Source organism: Pristis pectinata, chromosome 24 (assembly GCF_009764475.1).
Source record: "Pristis pectinata isolate sPriPec2 chromosome 24, sPriPec2.1.pri, whole genome shotgun sequence".
Lineage (NCBI taxonomy): Eukaryota > Metazoa > Chordata > Chondrichthyes > Rhinopristiformes > Pristidae > Pristis > Pristis pectinata.
Window position 1 is genome coordinate 8,235,010 of NC_067428.1, and position 23,413 is coordinate 8,258,422.

Genomic DNA, 23,413 nt, shown 5'->3' on the forward strand with positions numbered 1-23,413 from the left:
ATCTCTCCCCATAACTAAAGTCCTCCAATCCAGGCAACATGCTGGCGAATCTCTTCTGCATTATTCAACAACTTCGCTCTTGGATGGTTATTCTGTTGGTTGTGTGCTCGAAAATTTGCAAACAGGAGGGAAATAAGTCTATAGCACCTCCTAGTTGTGATACCCCAATCTCCTTTCAGTTTTAATCATGCATATTGAACCATGCAAAATCTTGCAGTTAATAGGTTAGGTGTGTAAAGATATCTTAGCAGAGATGGGAAGTCAAAGTTCTTTCATCTTATATAAAACAACTTTAACTCACACGCTCCTATGTTCATTTCCGAGAATGTGTCGTATAATTAATATGTACATTTTTAAAAAAATCCTCCTTGGTGCTTCCAATAACACAGAATTGAATGTGTTCCAGAAATTGTAATTTACTCCCTTATACACCTGAGGCAAACTGTACTGGCCCTAAAAAGGGTGTTGAGGTGTTGCCATATGGAGAACAGCCAATAATTTTGTGTGAGACCCCTCCATCCCCAGCCACAAAATTCCATCGAACAGGAGGCCAATGGTGTGGCATTATTGGAAGATGTCTTGGGGTTGTGGTTTATTGGGACTTATGTGTGTTGGGATGCAGAAGGGGGGATGTTGAGGGGTAAGGAGGATCGGGCCCAAGTTAATCAGGGAGAGGGTGTATGAGGTTGAGATTTTGTCTTGGAGTGAATCAGGGCCAGTTAAAAGGTGGACCGACTGAACCTTTATCCAGTTAAGAAATAGGGATGATTTGCTGAGTTAGTAATATCCTTTTCAACTTCTTTCTCATGTACCTGCTGAGAGTTAGCCCTTGGAAACTGCTGACCTTCATGTCTGGGAGTGTTCAGGATTGAAATAAATAAGAGAATCTGGAGATTGGCAATTCAGTAAGCCATCTTATGCTGAGCACACAAATCCGTTTGAACTTGTGTTCAATCATTCCGAAGAGTTAGTCGGGAGAAAAGACTTTGAAACTATCAGCATGAGTTGGAACCACACTCAGATCTTAGAGGTTTATTCCAAAGCATAGTGAAACAATAGAGGCCTTTCAATCAACTAGGACAGGCTGGGTCAAACCGTGGCTTCAATCTCACACTGCAACCTGTGAGTGAGGATTTTCTGGTAACTGCTACTGAGAATGAACAGGAGAATCAGCAGTGTCTGAGAACAAGACCCTTGATTTTGGAAAGTGGAATTTGTTTTATTAGTCCATGAGGTTTAGCATTATTTAGAAGTAAAATCCAGCCACCTCAAGGGAGGAGACTTTCAAGGTCTCTGTCTCAAACAGTATTAGCTATGATTTTGAAAGCACGTGTTTAGATTCAGATTTTATTTTAGATTTCTTATGAGTCACATGTACATCGAAACACACAGTGAAATGCATCTTTTGCATAGAATGTTCAGGCGACAGCCCACAAGTGTCGCTACGCTTCCGGCACCAACATAGCATGCCCACAACTTCCTAACCCGTACGTCTTTGGAATGTTGGAAGAAACTGGAGCACCCGTAGGAAACCCACGCAGACACAGGGACAACATACAAGCTCCTTACAGACAACGGCCGGAATTGAACCCGGGTTGCTGGCGCTGTGATAGCGTTACGCTAATTGCTACGCTACCGTGCATTTTGTACAGAGGAGTGTCAGTATTTGTCTACCTGTGCTGCACTTTCTCTGTAACTGTAACACTATATCCTGCATTCTGTTTATTTTTCCTTTTGTATTACCTCAATGTACTTGTGTATGGAATGATCTGTTGGATAGCAGCATACAAAAGTTTTTCATTGTATCTCAGTACATGTGACAATAATAAACCAATTACCAATGTATAAATGTTGTGCATATATAACTTCTGAATATTACTGAGTATGGCATCAGGGGCTGATGCATTAGGACACCCCTGAATTAGGACATTTTAAGATGAGGCAGAGAAAACATAGCAAGGAACATCAAATATTTGAGGTTTGTCTCATTGCAGCTTTTTTTTATATTGTTACATTTTTCACAACATGGTGGGAGGCCATTAATCCCATTGAGACTGTGTTGCCTCCCAGAGTAATCCCATCAGGCCTATTCCCCCATTTATTGCTCTGCAACCTGTTCTGTCTCTCATGCCCATCAACTCCCTCCAATTCACCTCCCAGCCACCACACACTCAGGACAAATCAGTGGTCAATTTATCTACTAATTCGCACCTCTGTGGGACGTGGGAGGAAACCGGAACAACCAGGGGAAACCCAGCCCATCAGAGGAAGGACGTGCAAACTCTGCACGGACTTCACCAGAGGTCAGGATTGAACCTAGGTCACTGCACATGTGAGGCAGCAGTGCTGACTGCTGTTGCGTTTGAATAAAATAAGATATCTTTATTAGTCACATGTACATTGAAACACATGGTAAAATGCATCTTTGCGTAGAATATTTTGGGGGCAGTCCACAAGTGTCGCCACGCTTCTGGCACCAACATAGGATGCCCACAACTTCCTAACCCGTACATCTTTGGAATGTGGGAGGAAACCGGAGAACCCGGAGGAAACCCACACAGTCACGGGGAGAATGTAGAAACTCCTTACATACAGCATCCAGAATTGAACCTGGGTCGCTGGCACTGTATATATGGCCCATTAGAACATAGAACAGTAGAGCACAGGAATAGGAACTTTGACTCACAATGTTGTGCTGAACTAATTAAGCTAATGACACCTAATCCTTTCTGTCTGCACAAGGTCCATATCCTTCCATTCTCTGCATATGTTCAAGAGCTGCGAGGTGATGTTGCAGCTCTATAGACCTGTGGTCAGACCACACTTGGAGTATTGTATTCAGTTCTGGTCGGCTCATTATAGAAAGGATGTGGAAGCTTTAGAGATGGTGCAGAGGAGATTTACCAGGATGTTGCCTGGATTGGAGAGCACGTGTTATGAGGATAGGTGGAGTGAGTTAGGGCTTTTCTCTTTGGAGAGAAGGAGGATGAGAGGGGACTTGATAGAGGTGCACAAGATGATAAGAGGCATAGATCGATTGGACAGTCAGAGACTTTTTCCCAGGGCGACAATGGCTAACACAAGGGGACATAATTTTAAGGTGATTGGAGGAAGGTATAAGGGGGATGTCAGGGGTAAGTTTTTTACACAGAGAGTGGTGGGTGCATGGAATGCACTGCCGGCAGAGGTTGTGGGGGCAGATACATTAGGGACATTTAAGGGACTCTTAGATAGACACATGAATGATAGAAAAATAGGGGGCTATGTGGGAGGGAAGGGTTAGGTAGATCTTAGAGCAGGATAAAATGTTGGCACAACATCGTGGGCCAAAGGGTCTGTACTGTGCTGTAGTGTTCTGTGTTCTATTTTTATGTTCTATATTCAAGTGTCTATCTAAGAACCTCTTAAACCCCTCTATCATATCTGCTTCCACCACCACCCCTGGCAAAGCATTCCAGGCACCCAGCACTCTCTGCATAGCAGAAAAAATCGTCCACGCATCCGCTTTGAACTTTCCCCCTCTTACCTTAAGTACCTGCCCTCTAGTACAAGTAAACTTTGAAGTGCTTTATTTTTCAGCTGTGGCTCTGTAGGTAGCCCTCTGTCTTCCGTCAATGGTTTGGGTTTCAAGTCCTGAGGATGCAAGCACAAAATCTGCCCTTGTGGGTAAGGGACGGCATGGACATACAGCTGGGAGAGCTGCTGCCTCACAGCTCCTGTGACTCAGGTTCAATCCCGACCTCTGTCGACATGGATTTTGCACAATGTCCCTGTCTCCCCTCCAGGTGCTCTGGTTTCCACTCGCACCCAAAGACATGTGATTGGGTAGGTTAATTGACCACTGTAAGTGCCCCTAGTGTAAGTGAGAGGCAGGATCTGGGAGTTAGTTGAGGGGAATGTGGAGAGAATAGGTTACAGGGAAAATTAGTAGGGAATGTAAGGGGAAAGTATACAGTTAATGACAGGACCCTTAACAGCATTGATGTACAGAGGGATCTTGGGGTCTAAGTCCATACTTTCATGAGAATGATAAAGCAGGTAGGTAGAGAGGTAAAGAAGGCATATGCCATGCTTGCCTTCATTATTAGGGGCATTGAGTATAAGAGTTGGGAAGTCATGATGCAGTTGTATAAAACTTTGGTTAGACAACACTTGGGGTATAGAGTGCTGTTCTGGCTGCCCCATTACCGGAAGGATGTGGAGGCTTTAGAGAGGGTGCAGAAGAGGTTTACCAGGATGCTTCCTGCTTTACAGGGTATTAGCTATAAGTTGGACAAACTTGGATTGTTTTCTCTGGAGGCTGAGGAGAGACCTGATAAATGTTTATGAAGTTATGAGAGACACAGATAGGATAGAGACCTAGAATTTTTTCACTGGGTAGAAATGTTGAATACTAGAGGGCATAGCTTTAAGATGAGTTGGGGGGGGGGGAGTTTAAAGGGGATATGTGAGGCAAGTTTGTTACGAAGAGAACTGTAGGTGACCGGAACGATCTGCCAGGAGTGGTGGTGGCGTTCAAGAGGCTTTTAGACGGGCACATGAATATGCAGGAAATGGAGGGATGTGGATCATATGCAGGCAGAAGGGATTAGTTTAATTTGGCATCATGTTTGGCACAGACATCACGGGCCAAAGGGCTTGTTCCTTTGCTGTACTGTTCTATTTCCTATGTAATTTATTGACATTTAAAATGTTGACAGGTAAGGATGGAGTAGATGTGGCTAGGCTGTTTCCCTTGGTGGGCGTGTCCAGGACCAGAGGGCACAATCTTAGAATTAGAGGGTACAGTTTCAAGACAGAGATGAGGAGAAGTTTCTTTACCCAGAGGGTGGTGAAATTGTGGAACTCCTTGCCACGCACAGCAGTGGAGGCCAGATCAGTGGGGGTATTCAAGGAGGAGATAGACAGATATCTAAATAGTCAGGGTATCAAGGGATATGGGGATAAGGCTGGCAAATGGGATTAGAATAGTTTTTTTTTCTCTCTCTTTTTTCCCACCCCATTTCTTTTTCCCTTTTCCTTGGAGCAGACTCGATGGGCCGAATGGCCTGCTTCTGCTCCCTGATCTTGTGATCTTGTAAAGGGATTTCTCTCTGAGCCAGGATTTAATGGACTGAATGGCCTCCTTCTATAAGCGGAAATAGAAATTTAGGCTGATACTCCAGTGCTCTGCTGAGGAATTGTGCACTGTTGAATGTGTTGTCTTCTGAGTGAAGTGAGGGTTTGTCTGGCAATATCATCCAAAACGTTGAAGATAGAATAAATGCAATCTCTGATGTCTGGCCAATATTAATCCCCCACTCTATAACACTAAGGGAGAGATTATTAGTTATTATTATTGCTGTGTCTGTCAGAGCTTGCTACATGCACACTCCCAGTCATGTTTCTTACCTTCCAAATTTCAAAACTATTTATAATTGATTTTCAAGGTGCCTACTTAATTATAAATACTAATTAAAATAGGGCTTGACTGGGTAGATGCAGAGTTAATATTTCCCCAGTATGGAATATCTAGAGCCACAGTCTCAGAAGAATGGATTGACAATCAGGATTGAGTTGTGAGGAAGTTTCTTTCTCTAAAGGGTGGCAAATTCTTGGAATTCTCTGCCTCAGAGGGCTGTAGAGGCTCAATCATTGAGTATATTCATGAGAAAGATAATTGATTTTCAGATAGTAAGGAACTCGGGGGATATGGAGTTAATGCAGGAAAGTGATGTTGGGCTGAGAGATCGCCTATGATCTTATTGCCTGGCAGAGTATGGACAAGAGACTGAATGCATACATCCACATCATTGTGCTGTCTGTATAGGGTTTGCATGTTCTCCTGCAGATGCCCCAATTGCTTCCCATATCACAAAGACCTGCTGCTGGGTCAGTTGACTACTGTACATTGCCATTAGTGTCGGTAAACGACAAAAGACTCGGGAGTTGATGTGCATGTGTCAGAAGCCATGGGGAAATAAGGAGGGTGGGGGGAAGGGGACTGATGAGATTGCTATGCATGCAATTGGCCAAATGGCCTCCTTTCGTCGAAGAGTTTGTGGAGATCAGGAAAAAGAAAAACACAAGTTGAAAAAGTATATCTGGTCTCCTTCTGTGTCACAATAAGTAATTTTTATGTACCTGCGTTCTTGAAAATAATCAGAAAATTAATACAGAAGTAAAGGTGATCATAGCATGTTCAAACCCACGTTGGGAATAATGCCAGATGTGTTAAAATGGACAACACGTATATAAGAATGGCAAACAAAATAATATTGTAAATGTGTCTTCTTAGTGTAAGTCTTACTGTCCAAAACGGTGTCCGATATGCTCAGATATCCACCTCTGTTAGACTCTCTGAACCAAATCAATATAAACCCACGCAGATAGATTCAGTTAGTTTAAAAACTTGCTCTTTCCTTCTCCCTTCCCCTTCCTCTCCCTCTCCCCTTCCCTGTCCCCCACCTTCTCCCCTCCCTTTCTTGTCTAAACCCTTGAGAGCAAGATAGCAAAGTGTTATTTTAGAAACACCAAGTGCGGTGTTGGACTATAACCAAGTAAAACCACCCAACTCACAAATGTAAAGCATTGGAAGCCTTATTGCTCATAGACTCAGAACTGCCTTCCTGTCAGAATATTGTATTGTAAAGTTATCTGGGACTGAATAGAAATAATCCAACACCCCAGTTACAGGCTTCCTCCCATAGATTACCTTGGTGACCCAGGCAGGAACATTGATGACTAACAGTGCCCTAGAACTTGCTGCAGAGTGGTCTGGCTGTAGCATTGACTAACTGGAGATCCACCTGCCTCTAAGTACTATCCTGCAGCTACCAAAGACACCCAGGACTCTTGCCCCCTTCCTGACCACCAGTCAATCTTTAGTCAACAAATTAAGCTCTGGTTCAAGCTCTTGCTCAGCATTGCTAAACTATAACAGCAACTTTTCATCTCTCTTGATAAACAAGTATTAATTATTTATAGCAAACCAGCTATTATTAAATACTGGCCCATCTTTCCTCATAGCTGAAATATTTCAACTTTATTGAGTGTTCAGTGTCAGGCAGGTCGTGAGAAACACATGTAACTGGAAATGTCTCACTTAACTTCGGGATTTGCATGGATAAAAGTAATCAGTTTGAAAATCAAACAGTAGTTCAAGAGAACACAAGACAATAAAAAAATATATGGAGGGATTTGATTCTGAACATTTTGATTTCCCAATGCAGTTCGGCTGTAGATTCAGTGTATGTAGAATGCAAAGTATTAAAAATTGGATCGTTAGCAAATACTTTCTACTTGAGTGAGGATTTTGTGGCTAGGTGCTTTTCTTGGCTCAAGTGTTTCCAACAATGGGAGTGTGTGAGTTATTGTTTGCTGCCTGCTTGGGTTAGAATTGATTTTCAATATGCCTGTCAAGGTGAGGAGGATTAGTGTTAGGGAATGGAATTTATCCAGTTTAGGGCAATCAGGTCAGGCACACAGCCAGACGGCAGAACAAAGCACCCTGTCTGACTCAGGAATCACGGCACTGAGCTGAGAAGATTGCCCCCCACCGATCAAATTTTCCATATCAGAATCCTGAAGCCTCCCATATGAGATTATCAATTAGTATTGAGTTGGGCACAGTTTTGTGGAGAGGTCTGTATCAATCAAGAACTAGCCTACATAACAAAGCTCCAACCAGCTGTATCACCCAGACAGCCAGTGTCTACCCAGTGTGTCACTGAGATATCCAGTGTCCCCACACTGTGTCACTGTTACCCAATACCCTCATACAGTATCACTATATCCTGTGTCCACCCAGTGTGTCACTGAGATATCTAATGTCCATCACACTGTGTCATTGAGTAACCCAATACCCTCAAACAGTGTCACTGAGATAGCCCATGTCCACCAGTGTGTTACTGAGATATCCCATGTCCGCCACACCGTGTCTCTGAGATATCCAAATCCAATATTGAACTCATTGTCATTCAAAAGTCCACAGTCTAACCTTTATGTCTTGTAGATATCTAGTGCCTGACTCACTAGATATCAAGAGTCCAATCGATTGTGTGTAACTTAGATGGTCCGTGCCCTAACTCACTGTGAGAGTATAATAACCAATCCTCAACCCATCCTGACAAGCAGAGCCTACAACAGGCTACAACAAATCTGTATGTTTCTCAACCATTTATTTGCTCATGATTGTCTTCCATTCTTTCCAGTCTTGGTGTTAGTGGCATCGCAAACAGATCAGGGAGGTGTTTGCTCATTGTAGACATGTTTTTGTATGAATTTGCTGTAAATAGTAACCAGAGGGCATTTGCAAGTATTGTGCTTTCATCTGGAAAACAATTGATGCTTTTATTGGGCTCTGGTCTCCTGGTTGCCATTCCAGTCCCGTATTCTCAGATCTTGCCACTTAGAAATCTTGCAGATAGGAAATGCTGCTAAATATTTTATTATATCCTATAAAAGTAATTACATTTGCATTTACAGTTATGGTAATTTTACAGAGAAGCGAATATGATCATTTTGGCAATTTATTTAAATTTGCTTCAAGCAAAACATCTAAAAATAAAAGCTTGTTTAAAAAAAATGCAAAATGTATCGTAACAGTTTTCAGATAAGGCACATGTAATCCTGTTACATAATGGGTAGGCAGAGGTAGACCACAAAGGCCGAGGCTGGGTTTTATATCTGGGGCATCGCTGATGAGTGCAAAGGGTTGCTAATGTACAAAGACTGGTATTAGGTTAGCACTGCCTCATTGAACTGTGCTTTACATTAAACAAGATATGTATAACTGTTAATTTGTTTCTTCTGATTTAAAAGTGGTTCTTAAGTAGTTTCTATCCCAGATATCTCTTAATGGAAAATCAACATACATTCTTCTCCATCCACACTGTCCCTGGAAATCCCTTTCCCCTACAGATGTTGTTCGACCCACTGAATTCCTCCAGCAGATTGTTTGTTGGTCCAGATTCTAGCACCTGCAGTCTTGGTATTGGTTTATTATTGTCACTTATACCAAGATGCAGAGAAAAGGCTTTTGTTTGCATAGCATCCAGACAGATCATAGAACATAGAGCAGAGGAACAGGCCTTTTGGTCCAAACTGTTGTGCCAAACTAATTAAACTAATAATTAAGCACCTAACTAAACTAATCCCTTCTGCCCACACAATGTCCATATCCCTCTGTTCTCTGCACATTCATGTACCTATCTAGGAGTCTCTTGAACGACTCTATCATACTTGCCTCCACTACTACCCCTGGTCTTTTTACTACCATGAATATGTTGAGGTAGTATAAAGAAAACAGAATGCAGAATATAGTGCTCCAGTTACAGAGAAAGTGCAGGTAGACAAATGAAGTGCAAGGGCCACAGTGAGGTAGATTGGGCGATCAAGGGTTCATCTTTTAGCATATGATAGGACCATTCAAGAGTCTGATAACAGTGAGGCAGAAGCTGCCCTTGAGTCTAGTGGTTCACACTTACAGGCTTTTGTATCTTCAGCCCAACGGGAGAGGGGAGAAGAGAGAATGACCAGAGTGGGAGGGGTCATTGATTATATTAGCTGGTTTCCCGAGGTAGCTGGAAATGTAGACAGAGTCAATGCAGGAGAGGCTGGTTTGCGTGATGGACTGGACTGCATTCACAGCTCTCTGCAATTTCTTACAGATGCCATACCAATCTGTGATGCATCCAGATAGGATGTTTTCTGTAGTGCATCTCTAAAAATTGGTAAGAGTCATCCGGGACATGCTGAATTCCCTCAGCCTTCTGAGGAAGTAGAGGCACTGGTGTACTCTTGTGTCCTGGGCATCTTGGTCTGCCACCAGTATTATAACCATAAGAACACATGAGATAGAAGCAGGAGTGGAATGTACAAACCCTCCAGTCTACTGTAGCATTCAATCAGATAACGGCTAATCTAATCTTAGCATCTATTGTTTTCCTACCAGATCTACATGGTCCCATCTATTCCCTATAGTTCTGAAATATATAATTCCGGAATATAATATTCATTGACTCAGCCTCCACACTACTCTGGGGTAGGGAGTATCAAAGATTCATGATCATTGGAGAGAAGCAATTCCTTTTCATCTCTGTCCAAATGGGTGACCCCTTATTCTGAAACTATGCCACCAGTTCTAGATTTCTTCATGAGGGGAAATATTTGGAATGTCATATGTTTCAATGAGATCATTTCTCATTTTTTTCTAAGCAATGAATATATGCCCAACCTGCACATTTTTTCTCAAGAGGTAATCCTTTTGTTCCAGGGATCAATTTAGTGAACCTTCTGTTCATTATCTCCAGAGAAAATATCTCCCTCCTTAAATAAGGAAACAAAATCTGTATGTAGTACTCCCTGTACACCCTGTGTTGTTCTAGCAATACTTCCCTTTCATACTCCATTGACCCTTTGTAATAAAGACCAACATTGCATTGGCCTTCTGAATTACTTGCTACTGATGCATGTTAACTTTCTGTGTTTCATATACTAACCACTCCCCCCAGTTCCCTCCTACAATGTGAATAACTTTTCCCACATTACACTGGACCTACCAAATGTCGGTCCATTCCATTTTAATCCCTTTTCGTACTCTTCACATCCTTTCCACAACTTTCTCTCCCACCTATCTTTGTATCATCTTCTTGTTCAATCTTTTTATTAATTTTCAGATTAATACAGATTACTACATATAACATTGGTAATTATACACGTAATACAAAGAGATCAGGAGGACAATCATGACATATATCGTCATAAAGAATAAAAAATAAATTCTAGGCCCCACGGTTTCTTAGTGAATGAATATATTACAAAAAAAATCAAAAAGAGAAAGAAAAAGATTTATTGTGTAAAAAAAAACAAATTGAAATAAATTCTAAGTAATAAAATGAAACAAACTAAAACAAAAATTTCAAGAGTAAAAAAAAAACTGGACTGATGTTTCTCGATGAACAAAGAGCATTATTATGTCGTCAACTCCGCTCCTCTAAGTTCAAAGATTATTGAAAAGGGATCTACATCACATAAAAATATTGAATGAATGGACTCCAAACTTCCTCAAATTTAAGCGAAGAATCAACAGTGCCACTCCTAATTTTTTCTAAGTTTAAACATGATATAGTTTGAGAAAACCATTGAAAAGTAGTGGGAGGTATTAGATCCTTCCATTTAAACAAAATGGATCGCTTGGCCATTAACGTAACAAAGGCAATCATACAACAAGCAGCAGCAGATAAGTGGCCAGATTCCATCATTGGTAGCCTAAAAATTGCAGTGATTGGGTGACGTTGTAAATCAATATTCAATACAGTTGAAATAATGTTAAAAAATGTCTTTCTAATATTTTTCCAAAAGAGGACAGGACCAAAACATATGTGTCAGGGAAGCCACCTCCGAGTTACATCTAACACATATAGGATTTATATCGTGATAAAAATGGGCTAACTTGTCCTTCGACATATGGGTCCTGTGAACCACCTTAAATTGTATCAAAGAGTGTCTGGCACACATTGAAGATGTATTAACTAATTGAAGAATTTTCTTCCATGTCTTTGTGGGTAAAGGTATCTGGAGTTCTCTTTTCCATTCATTCTTAATTTTATCAGGTGTCTCTGGATGTACTTTCATAATTAGATCATAAATTATTGCTATCAAGCCCTTCTGATAGGGATTAAAACCGAAATTTTTTTCCGTAATTTCAATTTTATATGGAGTTGGAAAAGAAGGCATAGTAAATTTTAAAAAATTTCTAATCTGTAAGTATCGAAAAAAGTGTGATCTAGGCAAATTGTATTTATTAGACAACTGTTTAAAAGATAAAAAAAACAGTTATCAATGAATAAATCACAGAAACATGTTATTCCCTTCATTTTCCATAAAGAAAAAGCTGAGCCGATTCTGGATGGTTGAAAGAAAAAATTAGATTGAATGGGGCTTGATAAGTTAAATTTATTCAATCCAAAGAATTTATGGAATTGAAAACATATTCATATTGTATGTTTAACTATTGGGTTAGTCAGATGTTCATCTTTGTATCATCAACAAATTTGGCTACAGTACTCTCAGCCTTTACATCTCAGTCATTAATATAGATTCTAAATATCTGAGAATCTGATTCCTGTGACACTCCCCTACTTCCAGCTTGCAGAAGGGTCCTGACCCAAAACATTGACCACCTGCTTTTCTCCACGGATGCTGCCTGGCCTGCTGAGTTCCTCCAGCATCATGGTGTTTTTCATCTGGATTCCAGCAACTGCAGTCCTTTGCTTCTCTGACCAGAAAATGACCCATTTATCCCGATTTCTGTCAATCCTTTGCTGATATATTACTCCAACACTGTGAGAGCTTGCCCTGTGATTCAATGAGAGCACCTATCACTCCTTAGAGAGAAAAGGATCAATCTATTCAATCTTTTTATTAAGATCTCAGAATGGTCTCACACAAATGTTCAGTTTCAACACTCCTACATCAAGGATATTGGTTTCTGTTTGGCCATCTTTTCACCTCCTTTACACACGTAGAGGGCACTAATCTCATCATCCCAAGGAATTCCAGAACCAACATCTACAAAGACAGAGACTGTGGCTCAGATATTTTGAAATTGATGAGTGCAGTTTTATTTTTACTATTAAAAGTGGCTTCTCTAAGTGGAGCACAGACTCTGCAGAATGTGCTGCTGTAAAAACAATCATGATCTAACATTCAATAGTGCAGCCAGGTAACAGGAAGTTGACCCTTTCTGTTTAGTGTTTATAGAGCACCTTATGAACTGCTTATAGTTTGGAATGAACCTGTCACAGTCTGTCGAGGTAACTACATATATAGTAGGCGTCCAAAATGCTCTGGGATCATTATTCCAGACATGTCATTATTGGTGGTCCTCATAATGGGAAGGCAGGACAGGAAACTGGAGAAGTCGGCCTTCTGTTTGCTTGAATGAACAGATAGAAAATTCAGAGTGATCGTACCCAGGTCAGAGATTCCCTGAGGGAAAATAACCCCTCTGATACTGAGGCACGAGGGAAAGGCAAAGTTACAGTCCCAACCCTCTTGTTCTTGCTCCTCGCCCTCTTCCCCATTCTTAACTTTCTCACTCCATAACACCACCATTCCCAATCCTCTCATTTTGTCCATGTTCCATTCCCAACACTTCTTCTCACTCATTCCATGCAAATATTACTCCCAACCTATAAAATCACGGTGCTGACCCACCCTTCCAGATCCATTCCCACCACTCTGGATCACTCACCTAACCAATACAACCAACGTATATCCTTCCCATCCCTTTCATCCCTCTTGATCTGCTCATGCATTCCCCAAGACCCATTCACCCATTCTATATTCCCGTGACCCCAGACCCTTTATTCAGGCCCTCCCAATCCATTCACTCACCCTGTGCCCATACCTCCTATCGTGCCTGCCCACATTTCTCACTGACCTGAAGGCTCACGTTGTAATGAATTGAACTTCACGTCTTCCTGCCAGGGAAGCTCCCTGTTAAATTCAGCAGATTGACAGTTCACAGAGTATTGAGAATCCCTCATTTCTCATCGTATAGGCTCCCCATAAACTGTCCATTTTATATTTCCAGGCCATGAAGTGTTATCTTCAAGGATAATTTCACAATGCGCGCACTACATTCCAGGAGTTATCTCAGAAGTCTCTGATGCAATCAAACCTATCTCACCTCAAGCAAAGAATAATGCATTCAACAACAGTAATTTGTAAATATTGCCTGGTTTCTAATTGCTGACTCAGCCCTATTCCAGTTTAATCTGGATTTGCCCATACAACTCAGGCTTTGTGGAGTTTAATCAGCCCAATGTACAACTTTACCACATTTCCTGTGGCTGTCTTCAATTATGTTGCGTATATAGTTTCTCAACTCAGCAATTCAAGGTGGCGTTCTGAGAAGAGATGAATCCCTTTAGTGTGGCTGACAGCTAATTTGTGTAAAGTTTAATTACAGCAAGCAGTAATTAACTGACTGTTTAATGTGCTGCTGAAAGAGGACCATCTGCTCCCAGCCCAAACTTCGGCTGATCATTTTGTCTCTTCAGTAGATGGATATTGACCAGAGCCAACACAATCTGCAAGGGAAGTGGGAAGGACGTCATTCCAAAGGCTGTCGTGGACAATCTTATCCTCAGATTTAGGGAAAAATGGGATGCTGGGTGAGGTTAGCCATTTCTTAAACCTGAAACTTATTGTAACCCGTCACTAATACAACTCAATTCACCCTACAATGAATAATTTGCCAAGATTAATTTGATAACCCATGGAACTGCGAGTGGGGATTGAAATGTATGATTAATCCACACACATTTGGTGTAAATTAGGCAACACGCCAGCTTCATAGATTATAATGACTGGAGTGTCACATGGGCATTAATTGTGTTCTTTCTTGGTTCAGTACTTCAGCAGGAAACTAATTTCATGAGTGGATTGTACAACGTAAAACTAACATGCATTACTTGAAGCTAGACCTTGCCTCTTAGAGTGGAATGGTGGAGGCACACTGTGGCTGCAGCAGATCCCAGCAGATGTTCTGCAGCCGAAGTTGATCTGGGGCAATATGAAGAACAGTGCTCCACAGTCTTCGGACACCTCACTGCAGACTTTGATGGAGCAGATAGAAAAGGGGAGAGAGATGTGTTATAACCATAGGAAGCTGGGAGCCCCTCAAATACCATGAGAAGATTGTGCTGAAGGTCAGTGCAGGAGACAAGCCTTGGATACATTGCTACAGACCTTAAATGAGGCATCAGTGAATGTACCTTTCAAATGTATTGACCCAACAGCTGCACCTAGAGCTCAGACACCGCTAAACTCATCACATTCCCGTCACTCACTAACCAACAATCTCTGCCAGTCAGAACTCACACCCTGTGTGTGTGTGTGTATATATATATATATATATATATACACACACACTTGTAAGCATTGCCAGCTATTCAACCATAAGAACCTCACCAGCTCCCCCACCCTCACCATAAACATCACACAGCAGTCACCAACATACCCCCTTTCTCTTCCAATGACAAGTTAATCGAGACATAGATTCAGCAAGAACTGATAGGAGTCAGCTGTGTCCACATGACCTAATGGCCTTGGAGGGGAAAAGCTTATCACTGGAACACTGTGGCCAATCGCAGGGCTGAAACTATTGAAGACGATGGTACTCTCACACTAAATCTTTCTTCTCACAACCTACCTCTCTCAAACGACATTCTCTTCTGATTAAGTGCCCAGATAGAGTAAGCATGTAATTCCTCTGTTTGTGTCCATTCCTGCCACACCAGCCCTGCACCACTTGTGCCCTTTTCATTTCAGATGCAACATGGCACGCTGTGGTGGAACACCAAAAACAAGAATGATAAGTGGGCACTGTCACAACCTCAGAACCACACTTGCCTGCTCAGGCACAGGCACTGCTTGTAACCTGGTTTACACAAGAAATTAGGGGAAGGAATTGTCCATCAGGTCTGTCAAGACTACCCCACCATCTAAAATACTCATGGCTGATCTATGCTGACCTCAACACCTCTTCTGTGTCATTTCTCCATACCCCTCTATTTCTTGATCTATCAAATATTTATCCACCTCCACCTTACGTACTTCCAATGCACTTTATTTGTTTACCTACCCTGTACTTTCTCTGTAACTGCAACACTATATTCTGCATTCCATTTTCCTTTTTACTACCTCAATGTACTAGTGTATGGAATGATCTCTCTGGATTGCACACAATCAAAAGCTTTTCACTGTATATCGGTGCATGTGACAATAATAATAAGAGAATTCCAGAGATTCACCATCCTCTGCGAGAAGAAATTTCTACATATCTGTTTTAAATGACCGGCCCCCTATCCTGTAGTTATGTCCCCTTGTTGAAAACTCTCCCACCAGAAGAAACATCCCACCATCTACCCTGTAAATCCCCCTTTGGATCTTCTATGTTTGAATAAGGTCATCCCTCATCCTTTTAAACTCAAACTATTTAGTCCCTCTTGATAGGACAACCGTCACATGCCAGGAATTAGCCTGGTGAATCTCCATTGTACTGCCTCCAATAGCACTGTATCTTTTTCTAGATAGGGGGACTGAAACTGTATGCAGTATTCAAGATAAGGCCTCACCAACAACCTGTGCAATTGGAGCAAAACCTCCTTATTTTTAAACTCCAACTCCTTTGCGATGATGGACCTAGGTTTAGAGGTGGAATCTGCTGGCAGTGAGCCATTGCTCACTGGGCATGAGAAATCTGCAGCCAAGATATGGGGAAAAGTTGGTGCAAGCTCCAGAGGAAGAGGTCCCACACAGGTTCTGCCGTGAGGAATTCCGATGAGGATCAAATGACTTGGCAGCTTACAGACGAAAGGCTGATGTACATGCTTCACATTGAGCCATTGGTTCAGTCTGCCTTCTCTGCTGGCAACAGCTTTGCTCAGTGGCTCGTAGAGAGCTTGGAGCTCGTTCCTACTGACATGGAAGTGGTGGAACTAATTATAATGCAACATAATTTCTCAACTTCCAGATAGCCCAAGTAGCAGTCAACCAGTTGGAACTCACATTTCTATTATCAAGGTTGTGAATTATATTCTTCAAGGTAAAGTGGTAGGGTGTTACAGTGGTCTAACAATCCGTTCCTGATACATTTCTTTGTGGAAGCATTGGCAGTGCTTCCAATACCAATGGTTCATGGACCTGCTGTCCTCCCAAAGGATAGCACTATTTGTGAATTCCCCCCCTCTGACCCCAAGTCTGTCCACCAGACCAAATCTGTGCACTCAGACTAAAGGACGGAGCTGTAGAGCTGGGATCTTTGAGTCCAGCTGAAGGGTCTTGAACCGAAATCTTGACTGTCCATTTCCCTCCCATAAATGCTGCCCGACCCGCTGAGTTCCTCCAGCATTTTGCGCATTGCTCCAGATTCCAGCATCTGCAGTCTCTTGCATTTCCAGGGGGGTTTCTATGCCTGAAGATACTCAAGGACATTCTCCAGGGCCATCTGCAGGCTCCTCCCCTGAATATCAGCTGCCTTGCACCAGCCACTGTGCTAATGTTCCATGGCAGCATTAGGGTAAACAAGACACATAGATTAGAGAAGTGCACAAGAGTGATCAATGGAATTTATGTTAAAAGAAACAGCTGCAACCTCATTCCATTTAGTGGAAGGTTTATTTTTGTACTGGATTTCATTTTTCCATTTTGGCCAAATGGTTGAGTAGTGAGAGAAGATAAGAAGGCAATTTTTGGAGACTGACAAATTATGACTGTGATTATTGGATTCAAGCAGCAAGGGGCTACCTAGCTGCCTCCTCCATCCTCTTACTGCTCCTCAGCTGTGCCTTTGTGATGACAACCTTGTACAGTGTACAGAGGACTAACAGAAGTCTTGGCATCCACTCTGCTCATTGGTGCAAGGTTCTTCCAAGGGGGTCCAGGCAGTGAATACATTATTTCATGGTGCCAGCAGTCTTCAACATCCTTCATCGGGCAGCTTGCTGAACACATGCAGCGGAGCACGCAGCAGCGTCATCGTCCCTTTGTCACTGACATTGCTTACTGACCACCAGCCAGACTTCCGTTTGTCAGAGTGACTCAAATGAGCATAACACAAGTGAAGGCATCAGAATTGCTGCCAGATGACCAGATATGGGCCTGTGTGACTTGTTGCTTATAAGTACGCAGCAGCTGGACTCCCGATTGTTTCTGGTATAGAGTCGGATTGCAGTGCCTGTAAAGTGCAGTGCATGCAGGCAATGGCACTGAGCATTATGAGGAAACTTGCAATTCTTATGTAGCTGAATGGTCTTTCTGCCTATTGGACTATGGCAAGCAAGAATGAAATATAGTCGCCAGTTTTGAATTAGTGGATGATAAACAGTGGATAACAAATTGCAAGATCCAGTGTGGAAGACGCTGATTAACACATAAAATTTATTTACCTTTTCTGCTGCTGGTGACACAGTCCTTTCCCCGCTCAGAAGCTGCATTGCAGCTGCACTTGCTGGTGGTGTTTCAGTGAAGATATATTGAAGCACAGGCATCTCAAACATTGTTCCTCACTAATTCTCAAGTAGCAGAAAAGTTCCTTGAAGACTCTGCAGAAAGATTTTCCCATTTTCCTCTTCCTTTTTATAGCAACTTACCCTGTTCTGCTTGCTCCCACAGTTCATGTTATTTTCCTGAGGGAAACCCCTATACTTGCACATGTCTGGGAACACCTGGTTTATGCAGTAACTTTGAAGTAAGAAGAAAGTCCTGCAATAGAATCAGAATCAGGTTTATTATCACCAACTTGTATGACATGAAATTTGTTGTTTTGTGGCAGCAGCACAGTGCAAAGACATAAAATTACTATAAATTAGAAAAATGAATAAATAGCGCAAAAGAAAAGGAAGAACAAGGTAGTGTTCATGGGTTCATGGACCATTCAGAAATCTAATGGCAGAGGGGAAAAAGCTGTTCCTGAATCGTTCAGTGTGCGTCTTCAAGCTCCTGTACCTCCTCCCTGATAGTAGTAATGAGAAGAGGGCATGTCCCGGATGGTGAGGGTCCTTAGTGATGGCATCACCTCTTGAGGATGTCCTCGATGGTGGGGAGGGTTGTGCCCGTGATGGAGGTGGCTGAGTCTATAACCCTCTGCAGCTTCTTGCAATCCTGTGCATCGGAGCCTCCATACCAGGCAGTGATGCAACTTGTCAGAAAGGTCTCCGCCGTATATCTATAGGAATTTGCAAGAGTCTTTGGTGACGTACTGAATCTCCTCAAACTCCTAACGAAATAGAACCACTGGCGTGCCTTCTTCATATTAGCTGCCACACTTGCTCCACTGCCTGTCAATTTCTCTTTTGTGGGAACTTTTTAAAGGACCAAACACTTGTAGAGATTGCAGTAACAGAAAGATTAATTCCCTTATTACTAACCTGCGAGAAGTTGCGAACGCTTTAAATAAGCTGGCGTGGATGTCCCGCTGCTGAGAAAATATTCAGTTGTACATATTTGAGAAGGTATTAGCTGGAACATTGAGCTTTAAGATTGGCATCAAATCCACGTGCACTCAGATTGATGTCATGATCTGACTACCTAGCATGTTTCTTGCTGTTGCTTGGAGTACTTGTTCTGAAACCTTCACCTACATACCATCGAGTGCAACATATTGTGTGCACTAGGGAGTCCAATTCTTCCTTCTTATCCTGTCAATGCAGAGTGCAATTATCGTCTCATATTGTTCGCTCTCAGTCGGAGATAATTAGTCTCATCAATTTATTGGATGCTCGCATTACAGGGGCAAAGGGGGAGGTATTTCATTGGGACTGACCAGGTGCAGCAAGTGATTTGGCAGAACATTGAACTGAAACATTGTGGAGGGGTCAGGTGAAGGAAACCCACAGACAGAGAAAGGAATTGATAAAGAACAAAGAGAGGTTTGATAATGATAAGGAAAGCATGATAGAAAGGAACAGAGGATTCAATAGCAGAAAATCAGTGAACAAGGTCAAAACAAGGAAATAAGGTAAAAAGTTAACATTAAAAGCACTGTATTTGAATACATGAAGCATTCATAACAAGAAAGGTGGATTAATGATGCAAAAAGAGATAAATGGGTTTGATCTAATATCCATTACAGAGACATAGTTGCAAGGTAACCAAGATTAAGAATTAAGTATTCTGGTGCAATGATATTTTGAAAGGACAGACAAAGTGAAAAGAGTATGTAGGCACTGAGGGTGAGGATTTTGGTTGTCTTTGATAATCAATAATGGCAATGAAGGGCAGTAGAGGGAAGAGCAGGAAGTAGGTTCAATGTAGGTGAAGATAAGAGAACACAATACTCTTGGGAGTAATTTACAGATCCCAACTGGTCAGACAGAATATTAATCAAGGAAAAACAAAAGCTTGTGGCAAAGTAATATACATTGAATAAATAGATTGAGTAAATCAAAGTGGCAAAATTAGTTTAAGAACATAAGAAATAGAAGCAGGAGAAGGTAATTTCAGCCTTCATACCTGCTCTGCCATTCAATATTATCACGACTGATCTTTCACCTCAGCATCACATTCCTGTGCTAAAGCCAGATCTGTTGATTCCCTTAATTTCAAAAAAATCTGTTGATCTGTCTTGAATGTACTCAGCAACTGAGTTCCCACAGATTTATGTTGTTTCGTTATCCTCCGTGTGACGAAATTTCGTCTCATTTTAGTCAATGGCCAACCCCTTATTTTGACACTGTGACCCCTGGTTCCAGGCACCACATTCAAGGCAAACATTATCTCCACATCCACCCTGTGAAACCCTGGAAGACCATTGCATATTTCAAGAGATCACCTGTCATTTTTCTAAATTTCAGAGAGTGTAAGTATATCCTGCTTAATCTCTCCTGACTGGACAATCCTGCCTCCATCCCAGGACCTTTATCATAATCCTCAAATGAGTCTTGTGTGCCATTGGATATCATTACACACATTCAGTGACATCTGTGTGTTTAAATGTCACACACGTGGAGAACCCAGACTGAAAATCCAGAAGATTGTTACTGGGATTTTTAAAACAGATCATGCGATGCATTAAGGCATATATTTAAGGTGTTTATTTAAAGTGTATACTTAAGGGATTCAGGTGGATTCTGTGTTGTTGGATTTGACTTTTTAGGTAGTTTTTTAACATGTATAGTGTTTAATACACCTCAAGTGGCTGCACAAGGTATAACCATTTTTTAGCTTGTTGGTTCGTCCATCAGATGAATACGTGTTTTCTCATCGGTTGGTTTTGCCACAGGTATCTAATAAGATTTCTGATTGGACTATTGTTAGCTAAGGAGTAACCCTTATCTCAGGTATAAAAGGTGTTTTTTTTTGTTAATCACTCTTGCTCTCTTCCTCTTTCCCCTAGCTCATTTTCAGTTCCTTAGTCTCGGCTCATCTCCCAGTAGTAAAGCTAGAGCCATGTGCTCTGTGACTGCTTCTTTGTTTTAAAGTTTTCCAATAAAACTTTGTGAAGCACCAAACACTCATTCTTGGACTGCTGAAAGAATCTGTGGATTCGAAAAATAACCGGATCCGACAGTGTCTTGTTGAGGTGAACTGGAAATGGTCCAGCCTCCAGAGAGAGCATGATGCCTTGGGAGCTGTTCACCTCGTCAGCGTGGTTGGTGAATGTCCTGTCAGACCACTGATGGGAATGTTTGCAGGTAATCCAGAGGGGAACCTATGCCACCAACTTCTCAAAGAGACAGTTGGCAAGAGTGGTAAATGGGAGCATCAGTCAGGGGTGAGTGATCCCACTTCTATCTGAATCAAAAAATTGCGAACATACAAACAGGTACATTAGGAGCAGGAGGAGGCCTCAAGCATGATCCCCCATTCAATAAGATCATGGCTGATCTAAATGTAATCTCAACTCTGCATTTTTGTCTACCTGCAGTAAACCTTTCTACCACCACCCTTATCAAGAATCTATCTAACTCTTCCTTAAAAATATTCAAAGATTCTGCTTCCACTGACCTTTGAGGAAGAGAATTCCAAAGACTCACAACCCACTGAGAGAGAAAAATAATCTCATCCCTCTTCTAAATGGGTGTTCCCTAGTTCACACCAGGAATCATGCTCTCCACATCTACCCCATTCAGACCCCTCAGGATCTTCTTTGCTTGAATCAAGTCGCACTCTACTAAACTCCAGTAGATACAAGAGTCGTCTGCCGAACCTTCCCTCATCAGACAATCCTATATTGTGGCTTAATGTCCCATTTCATGGACTTCAGTACAAAAACACCGACCCATACTCCAGTGACAGTGGTAGCAAAGGTATGAATGAGAGGTGTAGAAGAAAGTGAAGTGGAGGTTGCTGTGCTCCCGACATTACAACAATGACTACATTACAAATTACAAAACATTTAGAAGGTTGAAACAATGATCTTCAATCCCATTCACAAATGCCTTTTGTCCTTCTCCCTATTAAAAGGTTGAAACAGAATCAGATTATTCATAAAACTTTGGACCTCTCATTCGTGCCATTAGTAAGATCACTTACTTCCATCTCCATGGCATCTCCATCTCATCCCACCTTCTTCTGAAACTCTCATCGGTATCTTAGTTATGTCAGAATGTCACTATTCCATCACACCAATTTTATCTTCCTTCATTCTACTCTCCTTAACTTGAGGTCATGTAAAACTCTGCTGCTGTCTGCTAACTCACACTGTTGACTCACCCTTGTGCTCACTGACCTCCAATGACTCCAGGTTAAGCACTGCATCAAATTTAAAATTCTTACCCCTGCATGCTCTCATCTCCACCTACACCCACTCCTGTCACCCTCTCTAGTCTGAGAACATCCTGAGTAATCCACGCTCCTCCATTTCTAGGCCCTTGCGTATTCCAATTTACTCCCTTTATTCATGGCAGCTGGTCGTTCAACTGCCAATGTCCAAAGCTCTGGACTTCCCATTCTTAAACTTTGTTATTATTCTTTCCCGCCATCCCTCGGAACCTACCTCTTTGACCAAGCCAATGGTAATCAGTTCTGACACATCTTATGTGGCTCAGTGCAGTTTTAGTGTGGAAGATGTTCTCCTGATGCTTCCACCAGTGGGAGACATAATTACAAGATAAGGAGATGTTGTATAAAACTGGGGTGCATAGGAATTTCTCTGACCCAGTGGGTAGTGGAGGCTAGATCACTGAAGGTACATAAGGAAGAGATTGGTACATTTTAGACAGATTGGAGAATTGTGGACTGGCACAGAAGAACAGTTGAGGCCATGATCATATTGAATGGCAGACCAGGCTTAAGGAATCAGGTGGTCTACTCCAACTCCTATTTTGCTCTGTCCTGGAGTTCCTGTAATGAAGCATTGGAGGGTTTACTGCATTAGATAAAAATGTTGTTGTACTTCACTTGTTGTCGAGGTTCTGAATTCATGAAAGATGTTAAAGGAAATTCAAGCTGGTCTCCTTTAGGGGGAGTGTCAGAGGAGGTGCTAGGCTTTGACTGGACTGAGTGGTTAATGGACAAATGCAGAACATAGGATTCTGAGGGATTCATAGGGAGTGCACGGAGGAATATTCAGTCCTCCCGTCCACAGAGAAACAAATCAAAATTAAAATTAATTTACCCCCGAGACCATTTCTGATTGTAAAACCACTTGCCACTAGGTTGAACCTAATTGGAAAATCCCATTTTCCTTGTGCTGGCTCACAGTTAAAAATGGAGTTTAACTCCTGGATGTCATTGGAGATTGAGCCTCTCTGGATGCCCTGTTCTCCCGTGGCACACGATAGGTTAAAACGTCAACAGTCTAGCCAACGTACATTGCTGCCTTGAGCTTGGCTGCCCACCCATCTGCTGAAGGAGAGTTGTAACTGAATGAAAAGATATTGGAGGGCTTCCTCAATGCATCAGAGTTAGCACTTTCATG